Below are 24,975 nucleotides of genomic sequence, written 5' to 3'. Positions count from 1 at the left end.
GTCGAAGTGCTACCCCACCGGCCTTGGGTGATGTGTCGAGATCGGCAGAGCGTGAGTCAATGTGGCCTCTCCAACAGCCAACTCTCCATGAATTGATTAACGAGGGAAATCTCTCTGCATCTCTTAGGGGCTCCGCCCCGACAGATGCCATTTTTCTTTCTCCCGCCCCGGCAGACGGGGTTTTGCGTGCCCCCGCCTAGGTAGACGCGGTTTTCGGCCTGTGCAGCAACTAAGAGGTAGGGTTGCCGGCGGTTGAGTGAAAGTTGACTGGTGCGTTTTCCAGATCCAGTGTAGCAGAGTCTACTCTGGAAGTGGGCAAAGAGGGGTTGGGATCTGTAGACCGCGATGTTGAATCCGCCTCCGCGAGGTAATCCCCACCGGTTACAGTTGATAACAAATCTGTTTCTCCCAGTGATTCTGGCGAGGAATCAGTCATTGGAAGCCCGGGTTCCCGTCGCCCTCGGGTTCTGAGCGGCAGTAGTAGCGAAGACGAAGTTCCAGCGCTGACGAGACAGGGCTCGAGCTCATCATCACTTGCAAGGGCTAGACGTTTGGATGCTTTGCGGCAGGAAATATGCAGTTCGGAGGCAGATTATTCTCAGCCCTTACCGACTCATGATACTTGCCGTGAATGTAGCAGGGTATTCAAAACAAAGATTGGACTCAGCCTTCACAGAAAGCATGCCCATCTTGCTGCCAATAATGCTGATTTAAACATTAGCAAGACTAAGCCTCGATGGACACCGGAAGAAAATCATCGGCTGGCAGTGCGTGAGGCTCAAACCCTCAGAGTCAAAGCAGCACCAGAAGCATGTATATAATATGAACGAACACCTGCTCGTTTTCTTTCAGCAACGGTCTCTTGACAGTATAAAATCGCATAGACGGCAGCCGAAATATAAGCGGTTAGTCCAGTTCCTCATGGCTACAGACTTGGAGCCTCTACTAGAGGAGCAGGATGCCTTGGGTGAAGAAGGTGCAATATCTGGTCCGCCTGCTGTTCGGGTGGTGACCACTCCCCACGACGTACGGCGGGAGGAGCTCGATTCTCTGCTCAATAAACCATGCCCAAGGTATTTCGCAGCTGATTCATTGTGGACGTTGGGGAAACTGTACCTAGATGGTGAGAATATATTGCTATCATTAAATATCTACCTGCGTGACAACTTCTTCCACGACGAGCGGCCACAGGAAGCTTCCCTTCCAACACGAGGTCCGAGGAGTACAAATGCAATAAGTAAAAGGAAGAGGCGAAGGGTAGAGTACGCTCAAATCCAGAATGCCTTCAGGAAGAATCAAAGCACCTGTGGAAGGAAATTCTTGACTGTTCTAAAGTGGCCACCGTGGAAGACCCCTCTCGTTTATTAAGATGGCGGGCCGCATCCTAGAGGGGAGCTTACACTGGAACAGGTAGAGGCTCGTGAAGCGTCATTCTTCAAACCGATTACCACAAAAGAACTGAGGGACGCAATTCCCAAGTTAAACTCGGCCACAGGACCGGATGGGTTTACGGCAAGAGATGTCAGGGCAGTGCCGGTGCGTGTCCTTAAGGCTGTTCTGACCCTCATTATGTTGATCAGGCGTCTCCCTGTCTGCATCAGGGGTACCCGCACCATCTTCATCCCGAAGAAGGACGATGCGAGGGAGCCCGGAGACTCGGCCTATCCCGGTCGCCCCGGTACTGGTCCGGCTCTTCCATCAAGTACTTGCCGCGCATTTCCAGAGAGAAGTCCCCCTCGATTTTCGGCAGAGGGCATTCATCCCCGTCGACGGGTGTGCTGAAAATGTATACCTGTTGGCGGGGGTGATTCATGAGGCTCGGCACCGTTACCGACCACTGTACATGGCTTCGCTCGACATCGCTAAAGCGTTCGATCGTGTTACGAAAGATGGCATTCTCGAGGGATTAATCAGAAATGGTTTGGATGAGCCATATCTCAATTACATCTCAGAGTTCTATCAGACTGCGGACACATCTTTGACTTGTCAAGGGGCATCGTTATATACCAAGCCTTTTCGTGGAGTGAGACAGGGTGACCCCCTGTCTTCCATGCTCTTAAGCCTGGTGGTTGATGGCTGGCTGGCTTCGTGCCCCGAAGGTATTGCCTTCAGTAGCGACTCACTGACAGTCAACGCCATGTCGTTCGCTGATGACTTGGTTCTGTTTGCATCTACACCCGAAGGTCTACAGGACCTCCTCGAAAATTATTATGCATATCTGGGCCCAAGAGGTTTGGAGATAAAGGCTCTAAAAAGCCTTACAATTTCAATCACACCAGATGCTAAAAGGAAACTAACTAAAATTGAGCCAGACTTTCCGTTTTATATCGGTACAAGTGTCATTCCGGCTGCGACGGCCGAGACGTCCTGGAGGTATCTCGATCTCCATTTCACACCAGTGGGAATGAAGGCTACTAAGATCGAGCCGGAATTGCAGCAACTGCTACAGCGCGTGAGTGCCATGTAAGCCGCAACAACGCCTGGTGGTGCTCCGCGCATATCTCTTACCTAGGTTTCTCTAGCTGTGTATAACTCCTTTCTATGCTCCTGTCCACCAACCCTTACACTTCCGATCGCCAGCTGATCGCTTAGGGATTAAGAGGCACGACTTTAAGCGACTAAATCAGTTCAAGAGAGTGGTAAGGTTGCATTTGCGACCCCCCCCCCCTCACTTTCTTGCTTAAGGAAAAATCCCTTTCGCACGTTTTTTTTTTTTTTTTTTTTGTTTCAATTTCTTCATTCCTGACAGTGTCCCTCCTTTCTTCTCCTTCTTTGTTCTTTTATCAGCCGCGCATCTCGGTTTTCACGTGTTTCTTTGCTGGCCACCTCGGTTGGTGAACTAGGACGCGGCTCCATCGGCGTGACATTTCAGGGTGCGCTCTGTGCTTAACTGCAAGTCATTCATAGATACAAATCTCTTTCCTTCAATTGCTGCCAGAGCTGAAGTAGTGGAAAACGAAAGTAACCATTGTTACCCACCATTGGCGTTAGCAGGTGCTCCTACAAAAGAACACCTCCTTAAAGCCATTGAGGCATGCAGCAATACGATGGGTTGCGATACTTCCCGGCTCCGTTTGGTGACTTTCTGCCCTCATTCTTTTGCGCACACATGCAGGAATGGAAAGCAGGTCGGCGTTTCAATATTGATCGAGTAGGGTGATTAGTACTTACTGGATTTATTTCCGTGCCATCTAGTGATCACTGAGCGAAGTGGTACTAGACGAGGCAAGAATTTGTGGTTAGACAGACCACAAGGCTGTGTGCATACTGCAGCTGTGTGCATGGCAGGACGAAGCCGAAGGCCAACAGCAAGAAAGCTTGGCTGCTGCAAAGCTTCTGTGGACCGAACCATCAGGCGTACAAGGAGCGAGAGACTACCAGCGATTCCCCACACCAAAGAGTACCGCGTAAACAACCAAATCGCGAGATTATAAATATTTGCGGCGGTTACTTGCGAACCGTCATTGACCCTGAGCGAGCTTAATCAAGAACTTGACATCAGGGGTTCGCTGAGCACGATCAGCCGAAGCCAGCTGTAGGTAGGACTCCGAAGCAGAGCAGTTTGCTGGTGCCGCTTCGCAACAGAAAGGGAAAGGCAAGCACACCTAGAATTTTGTCGTGAGCAGCAGTCATGAGACGAAGAAAAATGGAAGATAGTGATTTTCAGTGACGAATCAACATTTGTCACAAGGTGGGACCAGCAGTGGCGAGAGTGGAGGCTGTTGGAACATGGCATGTTCCAATATATTGCGCTCTTTTAAGCGGTAACTTCTTATACAGCCGTTCGGTCCAAAGGCTCTCAGTGTAGTAGTCAAAACCTATGGAAAGTAATCGGAAGCTGTATAAAAATAATGCCATGCAGTTTTTGATTGTAGTCATTGCTGATTGATAGATGCATTATAGGAGGTGAGTTAACGAACTTATTGTAACTGAAGGATTTAAAAATAAAAAAATTGCACAAAGTGAAAAAATTAAGACAAAGGTGTCAAAATGGCCTGAATAAAAAAGTTAATTGATGATGCTAATTAGGAAATTTTGTGGTAATGGAACAAACAATATGAAATGTTTTAAAAATGCTTTCATATGTATCAACTATTCTGAATGGAAGTCAATGGGTGCTTATGCAAGTATCGGTGTACAAAATAAAAAAACAATTAAAGACCAATATATTAAAAATTAAAAAGCTAAAGGGAGACCTCGCCCGTACTTGTGATATATTGTCGTGCTATATTAAGCTTACGCGATAATGCTGTCGCGTCAGCTTAAGTGTACCCCTTCCCCACCGGAGTGGCACAGCAGTTATGGCGCTCGACTACAGTTCCCAAGGGTGCTGGATCGAATCCTGGCTTCGGCGGCATCTTTTCGATGGAGGCGAAAAAGCAAGGTGCCCGTGTGCTGTGCGGTGTAAGTGCACGGTAAAAAACCCCGGACGGTCAAAATTTCCGGAGTCCTCCACTACGGCGTGTCTCATAGCCTCAGTCGCTTTGGGACGTAAAATTCCAAAACCCACACGAATAAGTGTTCCCCTAATTTTTGTCACCTTCCATCAGTACAATAGTGCTACATATCGCGTTTCGCGGAATATTCAGTGGAAGCGTCACTGGAAAATCAGTCTTGCTTGGAACGAGGTATTTGGAGTCATTATGCAAGTAAAGGTGTGTTGTCAAGCAAAGAAATCGAACACCTGGACTTTGCATCGCGATTCACGTACCCGACGCTACCAAGGCAGTTCCTTTGCTTGATATATATCATAGCAATCAATGATGCCAAAATGCCGACCGCATTACATAACCAGTATAATTCTAGAATAGTAACACATATTCTCACGACACCATACACCACACTAACAATTCTTTAGGAGGCTCGTGCAAGCATCAAGAACCGGAAACAATTCACGATACTGTTCTCGCGCCACCGAGATGCTTTAGTTGGGCTGCTGTTAATTGAAAATCAATATGTTATGGCAACTAACCTATCAGCATTACTAAAAGCTGTATCAAGGGACATTCAAGCGTTCTACAGACCTTTTAATGATATGACGTCAAAAGGTAAGTTTTGAAACTCTTTTCAAAGGTCCCTTGTTTCCGAGCGCCAAATAAATTTCTCGACACTAAAGAAAAAATATCGCTTGACTGCTAGATTCGCACGCCACGATTGCGCTGACATCAATTTTGTTTTAAGCGAAATGCCTGTCAGAATATGCCTTTCGTTTCCGTAAACTACACTCACTGTCTTACAAGTCTACTTGTCGGAACGTTGGCTCGTGTTGCGAACTGAGGCTCTTCCTCTACCCAAGTTCAGTGCTCTTTCATATTGTGTAGCAATGTTTCTCGTGTTGTCCCTCCAAAACAAAAAAGCACTACTTATGAAAAAATAGGTCAAGTAATTTAATGTTCGCAGTAAAACAATTTCCTGTACTGCACAAGTGGCATGTCCAATATATACAACTGTCTTGCCTGGTTCAAATATTCATTTTTTAGAATTTCGTAAAGAATACCTGGATAACCCCCTCATATCCTAAGCGGTTGCCTTTCACTATTCTGTGAAAACTCAACTTTTTGTAGGTCAATATATTTAATCATTGTGTATAAAACTAATTATTTGTTGCTCAAAATGAATCGGTATGCCTTTATCTTTTTCCAGCTATGATCGCCAGTAGATAAACCAGGTCACAGGCAGCGGGTGCATCTCGATCAGCATGAGAGCTGCCATGACAGCCGAAGGACACGGACCATTCCATGCCATAGATGGAATCCTAGATTCTGGCAAATACGTGAGCATAATGGAGGAGATTCTGCTTGACGGACCATTTCCTGCCGGATACTTTATCAACAAGGTACAAGTCTTATCTATACTTCGAAGTGAGCAACCACTTAGTACCAACGTCTGAGAACATTCCCACTCCTTTGTCATAAGAGTAGGTATAGTATGCAGCAACGTAAGTAACTGCTCAAAATAAGATATTTTTGCATCTTGATTACCGCTCAGTCAAAGTAACCTGAGGAGCAGAGATTTTTTTGTTGTGCTTATTTTCTGGATATAGTTATATAACTACAGACACATTGAAGCCACCCTTCGGCTTCTTGCTATGCAGCTAATCTCCATTTGCACCTTCACACGTTCACTCGATTCAAGACACCTACAATTAAAATATATGGCAAAAACAAACAAGAAAAAAATTCAGTGGCTAGGACAATGTCAAATTGGCTGTCCACGGCTCGCAGCAATGAAGCCGAGGTGGCCGCACGGGCAATGAAAACTGTCTAAGACGCATGTGGTTGTTTACGGCTTGTAGACGGCGCAGCAAGCCACAAGTGACCTGGACGCTTTACTTTTTTTAAGACATTGCCCCACGCACAATGATCTATGGTCCTAGAATTGCGCTCTCTAGGAAGCCGATCTCCGTTGCATAAGCGGGGCGCCACTCCATGCACCCGAAGAGGAGATTGAAATTTTTGTTAATAAAGAGAAGGAAACAATTCAGGAGCAATCAGTCTCCTCCGTCCTTCTCAGCGTTTTCGTGTGTCTATAATTCGTATAATTATTTCTGAAAACGACATAATTTACACTGTTAAATGGCATAGTAATGGAGGAGGAAAATCTGCACTACAAGCAGACAAAAACTTGCAGCTTGAGAAACGTTGCTAGAAACGCTTCGTGGGCAGTCATTTCGTGTAGCAAACTCATATAACACGACTTAGAAGGTAATTTGTTGAAATACGGTCGTCCTCAAGCACAGTCAACACATATGTTGGAGCCGGGAGGAACCGAGCAGCTATACTTCCAGTTTCAAACACAAGGAACAAGCGATAGCGGTACAGATTTATAAACGGTTGGACGAAACATTCCATTGCTAGGATTTAGTAGGACAATATATAATATCGCGATTATTATTTTTCAAAAATATTGAACTAGCCCAATATGTGCACTGTTTTACTTCAGTGTACCTCTGAGTTTCGCAGTAGGGCACAAATGCGGTCATTTTTATTTTCATCCTCTCTTCTAATGGAGACAGCAATCTGCAGGGAACTGGCCACTCTATTGTGATGTGTTCAAACACCTGTTTTTTTTCTGTCATGTTTCTTTCTCCACCCTGATCAGAAGCAAGCTGCCGAAGAAAATGGAGCAACTGAGATTGATTCATCAATCAGCTCTAGTGCCCCCTTAAAAGTGTTGACCTCAATGTGATAGAAAATGCCTGTGGAATTTTAAACCATGAACTTTCCGGTCGCATATTTCAGCTGCAGTCAAGAGAGCGATCCTAGAAAAGATCAGTTATTCGGTAAAAAAAAAAATGTCTGACAAGGCACCCCGCATGTCCCGCACCCAAGAGGAGGTGCTGGTCCAGTTCATGGTAGAGCATCCCATCTAGGCGCGGGCCTCTTCGGAGCTCACGCCGCAGCAGACGGCGGCCAAGAAGCGAGAGCTGTGGCAGCAGCTTACCGCAGCTCTCAACAGAGAGGGCCCAGCTGTTAAAACAGAGGAAAAGAGGAGTCACACTTGGCACATAATGTGCAGCAGAAAAAGAGCTGAGGCAGCGCGCCTAAGAGCCTAGGCGATGTGAGTCTTTCAATATGTGACGAAATAGTGCAAATTATTCAAGCTACTTATATTCTGTCGCAGGGGAAGCGGCCGTGGTGAGCTGTCCGGGAAGTCTGGCCGGGTCGTCGCTCTGCTTGGGGCAGCCAGTGCGACTGGCGTGGGCCCCATAGAATTTTTCCCGAGGACCCGCCAGGAGGTGGGTTTCGGTTTGATCGTGGGTTTGATCGTCCTTGGGTTTCAGCCTATGCAGATGTAACCTCGCTGCGTCGGTGATATTTGCGACGATTTGTACAACGGTGACAATTTTCAAATCATGTTAGTCGCTGTTAGTTGTAAACCTCGTACTGCATACTATATATACACTTGTGAAGCCTTATCCTCGATTTGTTACTATGTTTGGCATCAAGGAAGGCTTAGAATTCTGTGCATGATATAGGTTTTGCAGGTGTGCAGAATTGTGGCCACTGGTTAGCGTAGCAATTGTACACAGTGCCAGGTCATCTTATTGCATTATTCACCTCAGCTTACCTGGTCCTGGAGTGTGCTCAAGCTGTGAAAACAGTCCTTGTGACCTCTAGTCATTTTTTTCGCTTGGAATATGTGCCGCTCCTTCTCAAGTATGTGTAACCGGTGATGTATATCATGCGAGCTTACAATGCACATATTCCAGTGACCACTGAAGTATTGCGAAGTGCAGTAATGTGAAAGCTTTGTTTTATTTATGTGATCTTTTTTTTTTACTTTTTTTTCGCTTTCTATATGTTTTCCGGTAGGAGTGAGGAGCAAACTTGTTTTGTTGTAGCAAAAGCATATGAGTGATATGAGCAGAGCAGACAGTCATGTGATAGAGCCAGGAGAACTCAAGTGTCTTCGTGTACCTTCTTACATGGTGACGTTGAGCAACGCGAATGTCAAGCGAAATATGGTACTCAAGCTAGACATAAATACAGGAGGTGACCATAGTGTGATACACAGTTGGAACACCAGTACCACAATATACAACTAGTACCTGCCGCGCTCGGCTTGGACAAGAAATGATGGGGTTTTGGCTTGTGGGAAATGTTTTTTTGCAGAATTTTGTTTTGCAAAGTGTCACTTATGTGGTCGTGCTCTGATACCTTTGCCCACACAATGTAGTGATGCCACGCGCGGGGAATGCTTTTGCAATAATAACCATTTAGTTTGCAAACTCTATGCTCTGCGTTGCACATTTCCATGTGAAATGCTAGTTGTCCTGCTTTAGAAGTGTAACGAACATGTAAGTGGTGTGGCCTTGTAGTCATTTTCCGGTATACTTGCATCATTTGCTCCTCTCAGTCTAAAATATGCGTACATTGTTTAGTACCGCTACGGGTTGTGTAGTGTCACACCAACGCTCGGTGACACTATGTCCGAAGCTGAGAAGATCACCAAAATTCTGAAAGGAATCGCTGACGATGGCTTTCACATGTTGACGGCCAGAAACCCGCAAACCGTCGTCGAAGTGGTTCAGCTCTGTCAGAGTTACGACCTCCTTAAGAGGCAACGAGCTTCTACTTTGGCGTTCAAAGGTGAACGATCGGTTATTCGTGCCTCCGACAGCATGCGGTCTCTCTTCTGAACCACCTTCCCTCCTTTCCGAGATCAAGGTCGTTATACGGGAGAAAGTGGCTCGCCAACTGTCGCTCCTCCCTGTTTCTGCCACAACCACCCCATCGCTAGATTCTGCTCTTCGACGCACTATCTAGGACCAAGTTACAGACGTTTTACCGCCAAGCTCTCACATTACGCCCGCGACAGCCCCGCTAACGTACGCCACTGTCGCCGCCAGACCACTACCCTACCCTGTCGCATATGGTGCGCCGTTACCACCGCCACCACCTCCGCCCCGCCGTTATCTGCTTCCTCGACGTCCGGTCACCATTCCATGGCGGACCTCTGACAACCGCCGAATCTGTTATTCATGTGGCGTTCCTGGCCACGTCGCCCGGCTTTGTCGCCAGCGCGCAGTCGTACCGCAACGCCCCCGCCTGTACAATGACAACTACAGTTCAAACTATGAACCTGCCCCTCCGCCTGTCCCTGCTGGCACTTCCACGGACTCATTTTATCCTGACCGCTCCTCCCACTACTCCCCGATCGCCGTCTCCCCACCGTCGTTCTCTCTCACCGCTGTGCCGTCGCTCTCCTGCTGGCCCGAAGGAAACGCAACAGCCGCAGTTCCGGAGCCAAGAACTGCGTTTTCTTTTACTTCTAAGTCCTCCGGGGTCCCCGGCTAACGTTATGGAAGTGTTTGTTGATGGCGTCGCAGTTCTCGCGCTTGTGGACACTAGCGCCGCTGTGTCTGTTATAAGTGCCAACCTTTGCAAACGACTTTGTAAAGTTACGACGCCTGTTTCGAAATTTTTTCTCCGACTGCCAGCTCACATCGCATTCAACCGCTTGCGGCATGCACAGCTCGAATTGTCATTCAGGGTGTTTTGTACGTCGCCGAATTTCTTGTGCTGTCTCAATGCTCTCACGAACTGACTCTGGGTTGCGACTTTCTCACCCGTCATCATGCGATTATTGATTGTGCCTGAGCCAGCGTCGAATTGTCTCCGCTTTCACCTGCCGGATCGTCCGACACACCGCTCCACGTCGATAAGATAACCGTGGCCGAAGATACTGACATCCCCGCCTCCTCTACCGTCCTCGTGCCCGTTTCCTGCGCCTGCTTTACTGATTCAACAGTTCTTTTCACTCCGACTCATGCCGCTAATTGTCGCCATTGCTTAGTCCTGCCTTTCGCCCTTCTGACTTTCTGTGGTGGCTACAGCGCCATGTACGTCTCTAACCCGTCGCCTTGTCCGTCAACGCTTCTTTGTGAAGAACGTCTTGGTCATGTCGAGTCATTTGATGACGCTATGGCATATGCCGTCTCAGAAGACCCATCCCCACTTCAGCTTGATACTATTGACTGGCCTGCTTCTGTACAGAACGACAACTCCACTGCAGCTTTTTCTGGCTGTCTTGATGCCAGCCTTTCAGCAGATCAACGCGACCAGCTCGCCAGCTTGCTTCGGCGTTTCCGTTCCTCATTCGGCCTTCCTCGGACATCTTTGGGGCGCACATCCGTAGTCACTCACTACATCGACACCGGTACGCACGCCCCGGTAGGCCAGCGCCCTTATCGCGTACCGGCTGCAGAACGTGGAGTTATCACCGAGCACGTTAATGACATGCTTCAGCGTGGCCTCATCCAGCCTTCGGACAGCCCTTGGGCTTTTTCAGTTGTTCTTGTGAGGAAAAAGGATGGACCTATACGGCTCTGCGTTTATTACAGGCGTTTGAACAAGATAACGCGAAAAGACGTATACCCCCTACCACGTACTGATGACGCTCTCGATTGCCTTCAAGGTGCCGAATTCTTTTCATCTCTGGACCTTCGCTCGGGCTCCGCAGCGGTACGGTACCGCAGCGGTCATCTCCGCTGCATAACGTTCTCCAAGCCATCGCAGAGACGCCAGCAATACTGAGCGGCGTTCTCCAAGTCCACACCGGGAAAACCGATTCCAGCGGTCTCCGGAGGCAGGGCCGCTGCTGTCGGAAAAACTGAAGATCCTCTGCCGCCGATACACCGATGCGCTGATTTCTCACAGGGGCAGGGTAGCGACAGCATCCGACGCGCTACTTTTGATTTGTGCGTGACACTTGACGGAACTGACACGATCGCTTTACTTGACACGGGTTCAGACTATTCTGTGATGAGCCACGCCCTCGCCCAGGAATTGAGCAAAGTTGTGACGCCATGGTTGGGCCCTAGCATTCGCACGGCTGGAGGTCACCTCATTTGCCCGGCCGGAAGGTGCACAGCCCGAATTGGCATCCGCGGTTTCGTTTACGTCGGGGAATTCGTTGTCTTGCGCGAATGTTCGAGATTTGATTCTGGGGCTCGACTTTCTGCAGGCAAACGGCGCTGTGATCTACACGAGGCACGAGTCACATTCTCGACTAAACGGGCAGTGGCACGCTTCGACACCCGCGATCCCTGTAGCCATGCTCTGTGTATTGTGGAGAATGATGTCACGGTGCCACCACGGTGCAGTGTTGTAATGCGCGTGCAGAATGACCTATTTCATGACTTTGAGGGCATGGCGGAGGGTCATAGCCCGCTGCTGCTTGAGAGGGGCTCATTGTTGCCAGAGGTCTCGTCTACCTACGGGATGGCTGCACTACCGTTCTGCTCACCAACTTTTCGAACCAGCACCTCGTCAAAGGCACGGTGATCTCCTTTCTCCAAGACGTCGCGGAGTGTCCACATTTGTGCACCGTGGAAGAAGCCCTTCAAGGCGACACTGGACTTCGCCATGTTCTGCCACCTGTCGAAATAAACACCGAGTTATCGCCGGCTCAGAAGGATCTGCTTTCGGCTGTCTTGGCAGATTTTGCAGACTGCTTCGCAACGTCTTCCAAAGTGGGCCGAACTCCGGTTGCCAAGCAGCGTATAATAACAGACTAGACCACGCGCCCCATATGCCAACGCTCATACCGCGTTTCTCCAACGGAACGAGCAGTGATTCAAAGACAGGTCACCGAAATGCTTTCCGACGATGTCATTAAAGCCGTCTACAAGCCCGTGGGCTTCTCCGGTTGTTCTCGTCAGAAAGAAGGACAACACTCTGCGGTTCTGTGTCGATTACAGAAAACTTAACCTCGTTACTAAAAAGGATGTTCACCCACTTCCCCCCATAGACGACGCACTCGATCCACTGCGAGATGCCCGATACTTCTCGTCGCTAGATCTAAAAAGTGGGTACTGGCAAATAGAAGTGGATGAGAGAGACCGGGAGAAGACGGCTTTCGTGACACCCGATGGCTTGTATGAGTTTAAGGTGCTGCCGTTTGGCCTATGTTCGTCAGCGGCCACGTTCCAACGCATGATGGACACCGTTCTGTCAGGTTGAGGTGGCAGTCGTGTTTGGTTTACCTGGACGATGTCATATTTTCGACCACCTTCGACAAACACCCTAGAAAGGTTACGCCTTGTGTTAAAAGCTCTCCGAGACGCCAACCTGACAATCAAACCCTGAAAAATGTCACTTCGGCTTTGAGCAACTTCGCGTCCTTGGTCACGGGGTCAGCGCAGAAGGTGTTCGCCCGGACCCTGAAAAGACAGCTGCCGTTTCTGGTTTTCCGCACCCTACTGTCAAAAATGCTGTTCGACGGTTCTTAGGTTTGTGCTCCTATTACAGACGCTTTGTACGAGACTTTTCCCACATCGCGGAACCGCTAACCACACAGACTTGCGATGACACGCCGTTCCTGTGGGGAAGTGAACAAGAGGCCGCTTTCCTTGAGCTTCGCAGCAGCGTTCAGAATCCCCCGATACTAAGTCATTTTGGCGAAATCGCCGCAACTGACGTTCACACTGATGCCAGCAACGTTGGGGTTGGTGCAGTACTAATTCAGTGGCAAGACGGTGCATAACGGGTCATCGCTTACGCGAGCAGAACACTTACCCGCTCCGAAACCAACTATTCAACAACTGAGAAAGAATGTCTGGCGGTAATATGGGCCCTCACCAAGTTCCGACCATACCTCTACGGCCGACATTTCCGCGTTATAAGCGACCACTATTCATTATGCTGGCTCGCGAGCCTCAGAGACCCCTCAAGAAGATTGGCTAAATAGAGCCTTAGATTACAAGAGTATGACGTAACAGTCGTATACAAATCAGGACGGAAGCATCAGGATGCTGACTGTGTCGCGCTCGCCTATCGCCATATGTCCAGAAGAAACGGCCGATGATTTTCCCTTTCTGGGGGCTATTAGTACAACCCAAATGGCGCAGCTGCAGAGAATGGACCCAGAGTTAGCGTCACTCGTCGACTTTCTGCAGGGCGTCGATGCCCGTATTCTCTGTGTTGTTCATCGTGGACTTCAAACGTTAGCTCTGCGTGGTAACGTTCTCTACAAGCGAAATTTTGCTAACAGTGAAGAGACGTTTCTCCTTGTTGTGCCCTCCGAGTTGCGCCGAGATATATTGAGTGCCTGTCATTATGAACCCACCGCCGGCCAACCCGGGGTGAGCCGTACACTTGCATGAATTTGTCAAAAGTATTATTGGCCCAGGTTACTCCCATCGGTGCGGGCCTATGTACGCTCATGTCGTGACTGCCAACGTCGGAAGTCTCAGCCATTGAAACCCGCTGGATTTCTCCAGCCTATTGCTCCGCCGAAGACCCCTTTCCATCAATGGGCATGGATCTTCTCGGTCCTTTTCCGAAGTCCTCGTCTGGCAACCGTTGGGTGGTCGTCGCGACATACTACCTAACACGGTACGCAGAGATCGCGTCCATTTTTAAAGGTACTGCAGCCGAAGTTGCTCAATTTTTCGTTCAAAACATTGTCCTACGTCATGGCGCCCCCACCGTGGTAATCACTGACCGTGGAACAACTTTTACGGCTCACCTAATCCGCTGGGTCATGACTCTGACTCACACTAGCCATCGACGTGCGACGGCGTATCACCCTCAGACCAACGGGCTGGTGGAGCGCCTCAATCGCACCCTCACCGACATGATTTCTATGTATGTGGACGCAGAACATCGCACCTGGGATGCGATTTTGCCCTACATAACTTTCGCGTACAATACCGCCACTCAGACGACGCGACTGACCCCGTTCCAACTTGTCTTCGGTCGCCAAGTGAGCACGTCGTTGGATGCCATGATGCCAGTTGGTCCTTCTTGCGGCTCTGACGCCGACGTCTTTGTGCAGAGTGCTGAGGAAGCGCGGCAACTAGCACGCCTCAGAATCTACCGACAACAGGCGAATGCCGCTTCTCGGTATAACCGCGGCCGAAGAATCTTCACTTACGAGCCGAGCGATTTCGTCTGGGTGTGGGCACCTGTTCGTAATCGCGGCCTATCTGCAAAGTTACTACGCCGATACTTCGGCCTTTACGAGATTGTTCGCCGTATCAGTGACGTCACCTACGCCATTGTTCCCGCAGCTTCAGCTCCATCCCGAAGGCCACAGCGTCCTGAAGTCGTGCACGTGGTTCGGCTGAAGCCCTATCATGATCGTGCATGACTGAAATTTTCGTCAACGCCGCTGGGTCCTTGTGACACTTTTGTGCACCCTTTCGCTAACTTATTCCTAGTTGCACCATAGAGAAAGAGATTGGAGATTGGTTAAAAGCGGACACTCCCATAGGGCCCAGCGGCCCATTTGACTGTTGTGCACCAAGCGGCCGGCGGCAACTACTTCCGGTCCTGCTGAAAGGTCGTGATTTGAATGCTTGCGTGCGCTGCGCCCTTTCCTGTCCTTTTGGCGCATTATTTTGGTTTTACACGGTCTGCAAGTGTTTCTATTTGTGTTCAGATTTATCTGCGCGCCACTTCTTTAGTATCAAATTGTTTAGGAGCACCTCAGTGTTTCCTATTCTATTGCCTTTACATTTTTTTAAAGCGCGTTCCCTTGCTGCGCGTGTGCAATGCGGAATTTTCTTCGCAGATGATAGTCCTCGACACACAAGTTTCTGGTTCTCCAGATTTTGTGCGGTACCTTTTTATTTTCCTGGCGTATTAACAATAACGGTCCCCTACAACGTGAAAACTCTCATCTTATTAGCCTACTCTCAATGTTCAGATTTCACCCGGCCAACACACCACCTAAAGGAGATAGCGCACTGGTGAAGGCCACAAAAAGAACACCCCAACACGTAAAACTCGACGCGAAACCACGCAAAAGTAACCACTAGGCAAACCAAGCAAAGAAAGTCAGACGTGGGTTCGCTCTTATCTAACTGCACAGTAACAGGCGAGCCCTTGTTGCGCCATTACCGAGCACATATAGGCCTTCCCTTCCCAATCGCGCCAGCCATAGCGCTGAGCTAAACTGCTTGAAATGTAGCGTAATTTGCCAACAGAAAACATTTCTCATCTTACCATTGCTGAACGCTGCCGGGGTATCACGAACTGGCCGACCCACGACGTGCGCACCGGCGCCCGTTCTCGAGCTGCGAAATTCAAGAAACCGGCCGGCGCGGTCAGAATAAACTGCTCGAAATGTAATGTTTTAAGCCAAAATAACGTTCCTTACCTTGCCGTCCTGACAAACTGCAGTAGTTCCGCTTCGAAGGCCAAGGAAGCTGCAGTCAGTCCTCTCAAAAACTTAGCCCGCGTAGACGGCCCTGCCCTTCCACAGTATGCTTCGGTCTGCGCCGCCGGAAAGCCGCCGGCGGCACCTGCGCGCGATTCGACAAATGCTGGTGGCTCCATCTATTTCGTGGTACGTGAAGCTGTTACTAATATTATCAGTCGTGGTTTTCTTTTTTTTTTGTATTTTGCGGGCTTTCTTTCGACCTCCGACAAAGATACACGTATTTTTTTATCGCGAATAATTGGATGGAGATTTCTGAAGGGGCTCTTCAACTTGCGAATCACATCTAGTGCCTAAAGTCAATAATAAAAATTTAAAAAAATCAATTACTAGCGAAGTGATTGCAATACAATAAAAAATCCCGCAGGGGGAACCCGTTAAAGCAGGTGTTTGTGTGTACTGTGCGACACCAAGGACCCCAGCACCCATGCTTAGCCGTGCATGGCATCGCCGTGTCTCGGGAAAAGGGGATCCTAGTGGTTGAGCTGATACCGAGTATTTGAATCTTGGAAGCCCCTCGGCGGAGGCAACACACCACTTTGGCCCACGCTTCCCATAGACAGCACCTCCAGGCTGACCCACCTGGGGCAAATCGTTAGTCGCCTTTTCCTATCCTCCCCCATCTTTCGCTTTCCTATCGTCTGTCCTGAAGCTCTCCTGTCCTCTACTCTCTTCTTAGTTTTTCCTTACTTCCCGGCGGCGAGGGTTACCCTTGTGTGGAGTAACCACCCTGTGTTGCACCATATTCATCATCATCATCATCATCAGCCTGATTATATCCACTGCAGGGCGAATGCCTCTCCCATATTTCTCCATATTAGTTTGGAGTTAAGATGTACAGCTGGCGTTTGCAGGGTGCTTGCTCAAGCTCCTGTCTCGTCCCCTTGTTGGACTCCATGGTGGGTGGCTAGCATCATAACCGAACAAAAATTAAATTGCATGGCCTCTTTTATTTCTAAAACTGATCGCCCTCCCAGTAAGAGAGGGGGCACCGATGTGACAAACAGGTTCTTTACGAAACATGTCAACAGCTTTCCCCGCTTCCATGTCGTGCACTCGGAACACCCAGGAAAAACTGCCCGCCAGATCTCGCCATTCCAAGTGACAAAGAAGCTCACAGGTGCCATAGGTCAGGGCTATAAAATTAAGAAACTACCAAATGGTGACCTACTCCTAGAAGTGCTGTATAACCACCAGAGTGAAAAGCTAAGAACCGTTACGTCGTTCGGGGACATCCCTGTCTCAATCAGCCCTCACAGGTCCCTCAATACAGTTCGTGGAGGCATTTCAGATAATGATCTCAAATACCTGACTTAGGAAGAATTACTAGAAGGACTAAGAGACCAAATTGTAACCAATGTCTATCGAATCAAAATTAGGAGAGACAATAACGAGATTCAAACTAAACACATTGTGCTAACATTTGCACTGAGCATCCTTCCTGACTCAGTTGAAGTAGGCTACCAAAACCTCAATCTCAGACCGTACATTCCCAACCCACGCCGCTGCTACAAATGCCAAAGATATGGCCACAGCTCCCAGAGCTACCGAGGCCGCCTCGCCTGCGCAAGATGTGCCTCCAACGAACATGGCACTGACAACAGTCACACCGAAGCAAACGTTTGCGAAAACTGTGAAGGCAATCATCCAGCCTACTCACGATCTTGCCCTACATGGAAAAAGGAAAAATATTTTAACCTTAGATGTCACGGAGAATATTCTTTCGGAGAGGCAAGAAAGCGGCTTTAGTTGGTGCAGAATCCAACTTACTCTGTGATGACGCGACAGGGCGCAGCACCATCGCAGACCTCGGCATCTGCCGAGGTCACGTCTAGTGCCCGTGGTGCAGGGCCATCCGCGCCCCCTGTGGATGTAGCTAGTGCTACTCCACTACCCCCAAAACAGATCATGCCGACCACCAGGTCAGCAGGCCTAAAGGCCTTGTCCCAAGGGGCGAGGCCAAAAACAAGTGTATCCGTGCCTTCTGCACGAAGGTCCAGCACATCTGAAGACGTGATGGACACATCGCCCCCCTCGCCTCCGCAGCAGCGGCGGCAAAGCTTTCTTGAGCGTAAAAGAAGGAACAAAGTCCCAATAACGGGTCCAAAAGACCCAACAACATAGATTTTGAACCCTATCCCCAACTAATCCGCCACCATGGCATTTCTAGTTCACTGGAACTGTCGCGGGCTTTTACACAACTACACTGATATAACTGACATTTTAAATTCATTTTCTCCGGTTGCGTTGTGTCTCCAGGAGACCAATCTCGGACCAGAGAACAAAACCTTTCTTAAAAATATCAAGTCTTCTGTTGTGACCGACAGAATTCAAGCAGACTCTCTGGAGGCACTGCTATCCTGGTTCAAGGTGGCGTTGCGACACGAGGAATCAACCTTAAAACCTCAGTTGATGCTGTTGCAGTCACCGTGGTGCATTTTAAAACAATAACAATATGTTCTTTATACATCGCACCTCATTTCACTATCACACGTAATGATTTACAAGCAGTTTTAATGCAACTACCGGAGCCATATATTTCAGTAGGCGATTTTAATGCTCGTTCATCCTTTTGGGGAAGCGGAAAAACGGACGCAAGAGGTCAGATTTTAGGAGATTTTATTCTCAACAACAATGTTTCCCTCCTGAACACGGGCAAACACACTTACTGTTCTTCAAGCACTGGAAAAATGAGTTGCATTGATTTGTCCTTTTGTTCACCAAGTCTTTTCCCTGATTTTAGATTGAATGTTATTGACAACCATTATGGAAGCGATCATCTTCCCATCATTATCAGTTTAACATCGTCACCATTAATCACCTTTACTAAACCACAGCGTTGGAAACTGTATTTAGCCGACTGGGCACTCTTCCACAACATGCCGCTTTAGAATGTTCGGACAGCCTCGATGTCAACGAGCAAAATGAAAAGTTCACAGAATGTATCATTGCCGCTGCTCATTTAGCCATCCACCAGACTTCGGGAATAGTACGAAGGAATGAAAAGATATGGTATACAAAGGAATGTAGAGAGGCCAAAAAGAAGCAAAACAAAGCCTGGGGAACTTTTCGTCGATACCCTCACAGGAAAATCTAATTAAATATAAAAAGGTAGGGGATAAGCCTCGAAATATTCGACGTGATGCTGAAAAAAGATCTTAGCGAGGTTATGTGTTTTCAATAAACAGTTCCGTCACAGCAAAGAAAATGTGGGAGCAAGTCCGCAAACTCGATGGCAAAGTCTCTCCTTTTGCAGTTCCATTCCTTACACCCCCTGATGCACAAACAAGTATACTCGAGCAGGCTGACCTATTGGGAGAACGCTTCTCTCATGTTTCTAGTTCCCTACACTACACAGACTCCTTCTTAAAGTATAAAAACACAGCAGAAAAACAGACTTCCTACAAATGGTTACACCAACGAGCCCTAGAATAACTTAATTACAGTACAAGAACTCCATAGAGTATTAACTAATGGCAAGAAAACTGCACCAGGCCCCGATGAGATACACTATCAAATGCTAGCCCATCTGTCCGAACCTGCAGTAGAAGCAATCCTGAATTTTTTTATCAAAATCTGGGTGTCGGGCAAAATGCCTGATGCTTGGGAGAAGGCTGTAATTGTACCATTCCTGAAGCCTGGAAAACTACCAAACTCTCCTACTAGTTACAGGCCAATAGCCCTATTTAGCTGCCTTGTCAAACCATTCAAAAGCATAGTCAATACAAGGTTAATATTCATTCTTGAAATTCATGAACTCCTTGATGCCAACCAGTGCGGCTTCAAAAGAGCTTGTTCAACACTGGTTCATCTAGTTCGGCTTGAAAACACAGCCCGAGAAGCCTTCATACATAAACAGCACTGTCTCGTAGTTTTCTTTGATATGGAAAAAGCGTGCATTGAAATCTATAGAGTGGAAAACAGACCTTTGTATTTGGCCTTCCTGGACATAAACGGGGCGTACGACAGCGTAAGCAGGGAACTCCTGTGGAACATATTAAAAGAAGGTATCGGTTATGAGATAATAGAGTTCCTACAGGAAATATGCCGGGATAACAAGGTACAAATTACGTGGGAAGGAATAAGAAGTACGGAGGATGTCAAAGTATGCAAAGGATTAAGACAAGGCTGTCCTCTATCACTGGTGCTGTTCATGCTTTATATGAGAAACCTGGAACGGAGGATACAAGACAGTAACCTAGGTTTTAACCGTTCATATAGATTAGGTCGAAAGGCGGTAGAGCAGCGCCTCCCCGGTTTGATGTATGCAGACGATATTGTGCTGCTAGCTGAGAGTCTGGAAGAATTGCAAACTCTAGTTAAGTATTGCGGAGACGAAGGGGACGCTCTAGGCTTCAGTTTCAGCGCAGTTAAGTTGGGTCTGATGATTTTCAACGGCTCAACTGATCAGGGTCTTAAAATACAAGGCCATAAAAATACCTAGAGTAGCAGAATATAAATATCCTGGGTATGGGTAAACGAAGGATCGGCATACATTGGAAAGCATGAGCAATACTTAAGGCCAAAGGGCGAAGGAATGCCGGGATAATGAAGCATAAGGCATTGTGGGGATACAATAGGTATGAGGTTTTGAGGGGCATTTGGAAAGGAATTATGGTGCCCGGACTTACTTTCCGAAATGCGGTTTTGTGCCTGAAATCAGAGGTACAGTCGACATTAGAAATGAATCAGAGATCCGTTGGACGATTAGCACTAGGTGCCCACGGCGAAACTACAAATGAGATGGTACAGGGAGATATGGGCTGGGCATCTTTCGATGTACGGGAGACTCAGAGTAAAATATTATATGAGGAACGCCTGAGGAAATTGGACAGTAACAGATGGGCAGCTAAAGTATTTAAATACCTGTACTTAAAAAGCGTTGACTCACAATGGAGGAAAAGAACTAGGAAACTAACTAGTAAGTATGCTAGTCACAAGGACGGAGAAATAAAGAGCATTAAGCAACAGGTGAAAACCACAAAAGGTAAAAATTGGATAAATTCGATGGAAAAGAAACAGAGTGTGGAATTATACCGAAAGTGGAAAATTCAGATCAGGAAGGAAGATATCTTTGATAACTCAAGAACAAGTGCCCTACTTTTTGAAGCTAGATCAGAATGCCTTAGAACACGCAGCTACAAAAAGGAATTTAACAATGGAGATGACGCATGTGCTGTATGTGGTAACTCCAGTGAAACAATTGACCATATTATACTCGAATGTAATGGTATTCATCCGGAAGTTGAAGCAGCCGCAATCACTGTTCTGAAGCTCTGGGGTTTAGAGGTAACAGTGGCCGGGTGAACAAACCGGCGGTGGAAACTAGCAAAAAACGACTGGAAGACTGGTGGCTTAAAAGCTGAGAAGTGACATAATGTTAGTAATGTAGGAACAAAAATTTAATAAATAGAAGATGGTTTAGTTAACCATTCTAAATCAACAATTAAGATATAGGGAGAAACATGAGCATGATAGCTACTGCTACCACCCCGTTTCAAAGGGGACGCTCCTATATTCCATCCATCCATCCATCCAGCATCGCCTATAGAAACTGAGGCACCTGGAAGTTAGCACCAAATAGTAACTCATCTTTGAAGCCAAGTGGAAACAATTTAAATATGCATGCAAGGTAACAAACTGAATATGGCAGAGCAGCAAGATTAGTAATACCTCATGATGACATTGAACTCGGCCGGAGTCGGATTATCATTGGACCTACCTGCCTGTCTCACAATCCTGAAACACTGTTCAAGGTAATCTTGGCTGACGTGCGCAGTCATGGGGTACTTATATCCGACTTTTTCTTGAGGTAGTCGAGTAGGCTCTTTGTTTAACTGAGCGTCACACGCAGGCAAACTGGCGCCCTCCTGCTTAAAAATCCAAGCCTTTTTGCACGGCCCTCCCAACGATCCAGAGAGTGCAGCATTTAAACCAATGTTTTCTCTTTCCTGCTGCCAGGTCTGAAACGCCATTACGGATTACACATAAATTGAGTGGTTGACAACTGAGAGAAATATGTCATTGAATTTGAGCCTGCCTTAAGCCTTCCACTGGGAATCTGGATGTCATGGCCTAAGTCAGATCAGCCATAACCCCAATAAATATTTTTGTCAGGTCGCTGTTTGGGTAGCTGTTCTCAATTTGCTCTTTGTAGAAGGCCAAAGCATTACTAACAGGGGCGCTAAATACTTCAAAAGCAAGGTCTATCCTCATCTTCTCAAACCCATTAAGAAATATATGGGACCTCGTAAGCTTTGGTGCAACCTTCAAGGTGACAGTGCCACTGTCCAGCCCCCACATTGCTGAATTGTGTGTTGTGTTGTGTTGTGTTGGGTTTTATGGCGCATAAGCAACTAAGGCTATCATGCGCCAAGAGCAAGGTTAATGTTAAATCTATAGTTTATTTAAAAAGTTTCCTTCTTCTAGAAAACTGAGAACAGATGCTAGGTTTACAAGTGCTCTTTCTCCTAAAAACAAGGTGGGATGAAATGGGATGGTATGATTGTAAAATATAGTAAAATGTTTTCTCCGTAGTGCCTCAAGTTTCGAGCATGTAATTAGAATGTGGTTTACAGTGAGTATCTCGTCGCATTCTTCACAGGTCGGTTTGTTATGTTTCATCAGCAGAAAGTTATGTGTAAGATGTGTATGTCCAATACGAAGACGGCATACTATCACTTCCATAAAACGTTGTTGATGTGTGCTCGATTTCCATTCTCCTAGTACAGGCTTTATGAGACGCAACTTATTATTTTCTTGGTTGTTCCATCTGGACTGCCATTTATTCATCTGTTTATGTTTTATTAATTTCAAGCAATCACTATGTGGTATGTTTACCATCTGAATCAATTTGTTGTGGGCAAGTGCAGCACATTTGTCTGCTCTTTCATTGCCGTCAATGCCTACGTGACTAGGGACCCAACAGAACACTATGTTATGTCCTTGTGTCGTGATCATTTCTACATTATGTATTATGTCACCGATTAGAGACATGACAGCATTTCTGTGATTTAAAGCCATCAGTACACTCAACGAATCGGTGCAGATGACACTTTTCCCAATGTCTTCATTCACTATTTTTCTACAGCTGTCAGGATAGCATAAGATTCAGCTGTAAAGATTGATGCGCACTGAGGAAGCCTAATTATTTGTTCCCAGTTCTCTTCAACTACGGCACAGCCAACATAAGTAGAAGTTTTTGATCCATCTGTGTAAAACTCTGTATAATTACTGTACTTTTCTTTTATTGTGCGAAATTCTTATATTATATGCTCTTTAGGAGTTTGGCTTTTGTTGAAGTGTGTTAGAGTGAGATCACAGACATTTGGAAGTTTGTACCATGGAGGTAGAGGGCTGTTTTTTGGTGCAGTGTCGGGCAAGGCGTCCAGAATTTCTAGCTCACTGCAAATGTCTTCGAAACGCATTATCAGTGGCCTCGTTGCTTGTGGTTTATTTGTGAAAATTACTCGTGAGCGGCATGTTGAGACTATTGGATAGCAGAGGTGTTTTTTCTGTGACCTTATTCTAAGGACATAAGCACATGTGAGTGAAGCCCTGCTATCTTTCAGCGGAGGCTCATTCGTCTCTGCATACAGACTATCAACAGGGGATGTTCTGTAAGCGCCACAAGAAAGGCGTAAACCTAGGTTATGTACCGGGTCCAATTTCCTTAGATATGATGGTCTAGCTGACCCGTAGACTATGGACCCGTAGTCCAAGCTATAACCGCACAACAGATCGATATATATGTAGAAGACACGCCCTATCAGACCCCCAGTGTTTCCGAGAGAGAACCTTCAGTATGTTTAGAGATTTTATGGCTTTCCCCTGTAGGATGTTTATGTGAGGCAGGAATGTTAGTTTTCTGTCGAACGTTACACCCAAAAATTTATGTTCGCTCTTTACTGGCAACTCAATCCCATTTAGGTGTAGCTTGGGATTGATCTGTATACCTCGTTTCAGCGAGAACATTACTGCCATTGTTTTCTGTGGGGAAAATTTGAACCCATTTTTAAAAGCCCATGAGTCTAGTTTATTTAGTGTTAATTGTTCTTGTCTTTTACAAATTGATATATTTGAGGATGTGCAGGCTATTTGAAGGTCGTCGACATACAGCGAGAACATAATGGATTTTGGGATTACCTTGCTAATAGAATTCATTTTTACAATAAACAAAGTTGTACTTAAAATGCACCCCTGAGGCACCCCATTCTCTTGAATAAAGTTCCTCGAAAAGGTGGTACCGAGACGTACTTGAAATGAACGACCTGATAGAAAGTCCTTCAGAACATTAAGCATCCGGCCTCGGATGCCCAAATCTGCTATATCGCGTAGGATCCCGAACCTCCAAGTCGTGTCGTATGCCTTTTCCATGTCAAAGAAAACGGCCAGGCAATTTTGTTTATGTATGAACGCTTCCCTGACAGTATTTTCAAGACGCACTAAGTAGTCGGTCGTTGCGCACCCTTTTATAAAACCACACTGATGAACATTAAGAAGTTAATGAGATTCTAAGATGAAAGTTAGTCTGATGTTTAAAACACTTTCAAAACATTTTGCTAAACAGCTGGTCAGAGCTATGGGTCTGTAACTGCTCGCTGAGGTCGGCGGCTTTCCTGGTTTCAGAAACGGAACAATAACGGCTTGTTTCCAAGCCTCTGGGAGTTTACCCAGAGTCCAAATTTTGTTAAAGAATTTCACAAGTGCCTCTACAGAGGATTCGGATAAATGAGCCAGCATTTCGTAATGAATTTCGTCAGGGCCAGGCGCAGTCTGCTTTCCAGCAGCAAGGACGTTCTTTACTTCTTGGAGTGTAATAAAACTAATATATGATTCATTTCTGCCACCACTTGTTGGGAGTTTTTGTTTCTCAGCTATGTTTTTGTATTTTAAGAATGTTTCTGTGTAGTGTGACGAACTTGAAACGTGTGTGAAATGTTCGCCTAGTATATTGGCCTGTTCTTCTATGCTAGTCTGAACACCAGGGGCTGTGAGGATGGGAATTGTAAACGGGGAAAAGTTTCCACTGAGTTTACGAACTTGTTCCCACATTTTCTTAGATGTCATTGAGCTATTTATTGACGTGACATACTTCTGCCAGGATTCTTTTTCAGAGTTGCGACGAATGTATCGAGCTTTAGCTTTGGCCTTTAAGCTGTAAGATTTTCGTGTGTATGGTACCTTCGGAAAACACCCCATGCTTTATTTTGCCGCTTTTTGGCCTCCTTACAATCCCGAGACCACCACGTCTTGTGTTTTTGTCGCAACACACCTAAGGACTGTGGAATGGTGAGGTGGGAGGCA

At 47.0% G+C, this 24,975-nt stretch overlaps 1 pseudogene; it reads right to left on the bottom strand.

Moving 5' to 3' along the window:
• Positions 1–1,618: 1,618 nt before the first annotated feature.
• Positions 1,619–23,832, bottom strand: LOC146177452 (uncharacterized; annotated as a pseudogene).
• Positions 23,833–24,975: the final 1,143 nt, after the last annotated feature.

The sequence above is a fragment of the Amblyomma maculatum genome, chromosome 10, assembly GCF_055883805.1.
Source record: "Amblyomma maculatum isolate TAMU_Amacu chromosome 10, ASM5588380v1, whole genome shotgun sequence".
Taxonomy (NCBI): Eukaryota; Metazoa; Arthropoda; class Arachnida; order Ixodida; family Ixodidae; genus Amblyomma; species Amblyomma maculatum.
Note: the sequence above shows the minus strand (reverse complement) of the source record. Positions and strands in the feature narration are given on the sequence as shown.